We start from the raw sequence: 5287 nt of genomic DNA, 5'->3' as shown, positions 1-5287 counted from the left end.
GTGGTGGCACCTCAAGTCATCCTTTGGAGTGTCTTCTTTGGATCCTACTAGGTCCGCGCGCATTCCTGGGTTGGAGTTTATGGTATGCATCTTTCCTGAGAGATTAATGAGGCAAGTCGGGTTGAAGCAGATGATCCCTAGGCTTGACACGCGTTCATGATCGCTATGGCGCTTACTACAGAGAGCCGAAGAGAGTGGGCTATGAAGTGGGCCCAAAGAAACATGTGGTTCTTGAACTTCTCCTCCAATGCCTTGTGGGTGTCGGACTCTTATCTTGGGTGGAGGAAGGCCGCAACTTCGGAAGAGCGCGAAAGACTGAGGAAGCGCGAGCCCGTTGACCACAAGGTGCGCGAGGGAGAAAAAGAGAAGGAGAAGCATCTGACTGAAGGAGAAGAAGAAGTCGGGTTCCAAGTCATTCATCCTTCGAAGAAATCGAAGACTACTCCTGTCGCAGAGATGGTGGTTGGCAAGAATGGAAAAGTCAGGCCTCGAGAAAGACCGTTGGTGATTAGGTCTGAAGTGGTGCAAGAGCGCCCGGCTCGAGGTCGTGACAAGAAATATGACAAGAACGACAAGGGCAAGGGAAAGATGGAGGAATAGCCCAAGTCTTATTTATTATTTGATTATTATTATTATTGTTGTAATAAGAAAGGAGGGATTTTTAGAATCCTAGCCTAGTCTATTTTTATTATTTGCCGTATTATTATTATTAGAAATTGAATGAAATAAAAAGGTTAAGTGGTTATGAAACCGTTGTGATTTTCTTTAATTATTCTTGTCGAATTTCAAATGCAATGCAATTGTCCTTCTATTTACATTCTAAATATAATGGTGGGTTGAATCCCGTGAAGGATTGCCTACGTATTCACTTAAAAAAAGCGAAATCAAACCCTTGCGCGTAGTTCGAGTAAATGTAAAAGAATAATTGTTCGAAGCAAGAGCTTGTAATGAACATAGAAAATAAGCATGAGCCTTTGCTTACTCGGGAGGTGCGAATTTAGTTTGTTTGATGATATGAGGATGACGAGTTTGCCAAGATGCAAGAGCGTAGTGACATTCAAATGGTCCAAGGGCCGTTTATTTAGTGCCACAAGAGCGACACGAAGGTTTACGCGAGGTGCGTTTTTGTTCCTGTTCTAGGCATGGTATCGTTTCAGTTGGTCGAGATTCGTGGGGTTTGAGAACTCATTCCCGTCTAGGTCTGTAATTCTAACCGCACCCCGTGGGAGTATTGATTTGACTAGATATGGTCCGGCCCAGTTAGGTTTGAATTTTCCCCTTGGGTCGACAGGTAAAAGAGCTCTGACCGATTTGAGAACTAAATCTCCTTCTTTGATGTTTCTTGGCCTAACCCTTTTGTTGAAAGCTCGTTTGATACGTGCTTGATATGTTTGGACATTATGTAAGGCACGAAGCCTACGTTCATCCAGGAGGATGAGTTCTTCGTATCTATCTTTCTTCCAATCGGCCTCCGGGATTTGACTCTCTAGTAGGATGCGCAAGGATGGTATTTCTAGCTCGACTGGTTGTACGGCTTCCATGCCGTAAGTCAAATAGAAAGGAGTAGCCCCGAGTGGGCCCCGACGGATGTTCGATACCCCCACAAAGCGAAGGGTATTTTGCTTGGCCAATCTCTATAATTATCAGTCATTTTCTTGAGGATTGTGACGACATTCTTGTTAGCCGCTTCTACAGCGCCGTTAGTCTGTGGTCTATAGGGCGAAGAGTGATGATGCTTGATTTTATATTTGGCTAGCAATTGTTCGGTTTCGGCTTGGAAGTGGGACCCATTATCGCTGACGATCTCATGTGGGCAACCATATCGGCAGATGATGTTATTTTGTATGAACTTGGCTACATTTTTGGCCGTAAGAGCGGTGTAGGAAGCCGCTTCTACCCACTTGGTGAAGTAGTCAATTGCTACTAGGATGAAACAGTGACCTCTGTTCGGTGGGGTTATTTTCCCAATTATGTCAATTCCCCATGCGGAGAATGGCCAAGGAGATGTCATCGTATAGAGCAACGAAGGAGGGACATGTTGTACATTCCCGAAGATCTGGCAATTGTGGCAATGTCTCACATATTAGATGCAATCGGATTCCATTGTGGTCCAATAGTACCCTAGACGTGTGATTTTCTTTGCCATTATAGGTCCACTCATATGAGGACCGCATTCTCCGTCGTGGACTTCTTCCATCACCTTTCGTGCCTGTGAATGATCAAGGCAACGTAGGACTACACCAAGAGGTGTTCTTTTGTACAATTCTCCTTGCATGAGAACGTATTGTGAAGACAATAGGCGTATAGCTCGTTGTCCCCTCTTGTCCATATCTGGTGGATAGGTACCATTAAGCTTGAAGTTCAGGATTGCTTGGAACCAGGGTTCCTGTGCGATTTCTTCTTCATCGGTAATTTGATGGACATAGGCCGGCTCCGACCGTCGTTCGATACACAAAGGCATTTCCATCATGTAATCTGGCATTTTTATCAAAGATGCAAGTTTCGCAAGAGCGTCTGCAAATTGATTTTCTTCTCGAGGTAGGTGTAAGTAGGTTACGTGATCAAAGAATTGAGCGACTTGGTCTATCCTAGCCTGATAGGGTGCTAGGCTTTCACTTCGGATTTTCCAGGATCCCGTAACTTGGTTGATGATTAGTGACGAATCCCCATGCGCTTGGAGGTTTTTGATGCCTAAGCTTACTGCCGCTTGTAATCCGATGAGACAAGCCTCATACTCTGCAGCGTTGTTTGTCACCTCGAAGTCGAGTTTGACAGCAATCGGTGTATGCTCACCTTCAGGAGAAATGAGCAACACTCATATCCCAAATCCTCTTAGGTTTGATACTCCATCAAAGTATAGGTCCCAGGAGTCTACATCTGTTTGAAGTATATCCTCGTCGGGAAATGACCAAGTATCTATGGTTTGTGCGTCGTTGATGGGATTTTCCGCGAAGAATTCGGCGACGGCGCGACCCTTTATTACTTTCAGTGGCACGTATTTGAGGTCAAATTCCGAGAGCATCATGGTCCATCTTGCCAGGCGTCCGTTGAGGACAGGTTTCTCGAAGAGGTATTTGACTGGATCCATTTTGGAGAATATCTTGACGGAGTAGCTAAGCATGTAGTGACGTAGCTTCTTTGTTGCCCACACAAGAGCGAGGCATGTCTTTTCGAGTTGTGAGTATTTGCACTCGTATTCCAAGAACTTCTTACTTAGATAGTAAATAGCTCTTTCTTCACTTCCTACGGTTTGAGCTAGCATGGCACCCATGGCGGTTTCGGTTACCGTGAGATACAAACCAAGAGGTTGATCTTGTTGTGGTGGCATGAGCACTGGTGGTTTAGCCAATATCTCCTTGATCCGGTCGAACGCCTTTTGACAATCATCATCCCACATGGTGTGGTCTGTTTTCTTGAGTTTCTTGAAGATAGGCTCGCGAATCATCGTACGTTTCGATATGAATCGACTTATGTATTGAACTTTTCCCAGAATCCTCCTCGACTTCTTTTTTCTGTTTGAGGTTGTGGCATTTCAATCAGAGCTTTGATTTTGGAAGGATCTATTTCTATACCTCGTTGGCTAACGACGTATCCTAGGAGTTTACCAGACGTTACCCCAAATGTGCATTTCTGAGGATTGAGTCTCATGTTGTACTTCCGTAGCCTTGCGAAGAATTTGCGAAGGTTCGCAATATGTCCCTCTCTCTCCTTGGACTTGACGATCATGTCATCTACATATACCTCAACTTCTTTGTGCATCATGTCATGTAAGAGTGTAGTTGCGGTGCGTTGGTATGTAGCTCCGGCGTTGATCAATCCGAACGGCATTACTGTATAGCAATAGGTTCCCCATTGGGTGACGAACGCGGTCTTATGCATATCTTCCATGGCCATCTTGATTTGGTTGTAACCCGCATACCCATCCATGAAGGATAGTAGTGCGTGGTCTGCAGTATTGTCCACCAATATGTCGATGTGAGGCAGAGGGAAGTCATCTTTTGGACTCGCTTTGTTCAAATCCCTAAAGTCAACACAAACTCGGATTCTCCCATCCTTTTTGGGTACGGGTAGTATGTTAGCTACCCAGTCAGAGTACTCGGAAACTTTGATGAACCCGGCTTTGAATTGCTTATCCACTTCTTCTTTAATCTTTAGAGCCCACTCTGTTCTCATTCGTCGAAGCTTCTGTTTCACGGGTTTGAAACCTGGCTTAATCGGAATTCTATGTTCGGCAATATCCCTGTCGATCCCTGGCATGTCTTTGTAGGACCAAGCGAAGACGTCTTTGAATTCATTTAGGAGGTCTATGAGGTCGGCCCGTTCGGTAGAGCTCAAGGTAGTCCCTATCCTAAGTTCTTTGGGTTCTAGTTCAGTTCCTATATTGATGGGTTCGGTGTCCTCAATTACTGGTCCCCCTTCCCCTTCCTGTAGTATTTCTTTGGCTACGTAGGGAGGTATTTCGGTCAAGTCTGGGTTTTGGTCATTCTCGGATCATCATAAAATGTAATTGCACTCAAGATAACGCAAAGAGTAAGCGAGTAACCCGATTTATTCATATTAAGATTTGAGTAAAGTTGAAACAAAGAAGCCAACTGATCCATGGTCAGTGGCGGTAAAGGAACAGTAGTTGGGGCATTTCCCGAACTACCGTGACTACTCGATGCTAAGCTAGGAGGAACGAAGGGAGTGGGGGTGACAACAGGAGTAGACTCTCTAATGACTTCTCTAGACTCCGACTCTGACTCCGACTCCGACTCCGACTCGAACTCGTCGTCTTCTGGTTCTCCTTTGAACATCTCTCCTTCTCCAGTAGTGAGCTTGAAGAGTCTTCCTTGATTGTTGGTCCATTTGATGAATTTCCTCCATCCTTTCTGCTGTTTGGTGTCGACTTCTGTGATCAATGCGGTGGGGTTGAAGCGATCGTCTTGAAGTATCGCAGTAATGATCTCATCCTGCGCGGCCCTAACAAATCGGTCCTCTCCAAATAATAGGCTAACGGCTTGTTCGTCGAAGCAAGGTGCTTGACGGGTTTTGACGGTAGGAACCGTTTCGGGAGGTATGAAGTAGCAATCGTGAAAGATCTCGATTCCGGCTAACTTCTTCTCAAGGTAATGCCAAGGTTCGGGAAACCCGTGAAAGAGTTCTGAACTTCCTTCTTGAACGAAGTATCCATTTAAGGTGGGGAGATATGGCCTCATTTGGACTCCTACATACTTGCGATTTTGGACTTGAGCGAGCATTTCGAGAACTTCTTCAGCTGTGGGTTTGTACCCTAGTCCAAGTGGTA

This window comes from Silene latifolia, chromosome 11 (assembly GCF_048544455.1).
Source record: "Silene latifolia isolate original U9 population chromosome 11, ASM4854445v1, whole genome shotgun sequence".
Classification (NCBI taxonomy): domain Eukaryota; kingdom Viridiplantae; phylum Streptophyta; class Magnoliopsida; order Caryophyllales; family Caryophyllaceae; genus Silene; species Silene latifolia.
This window is presented reverse-complemented; position numbering follows the sequence as displayed.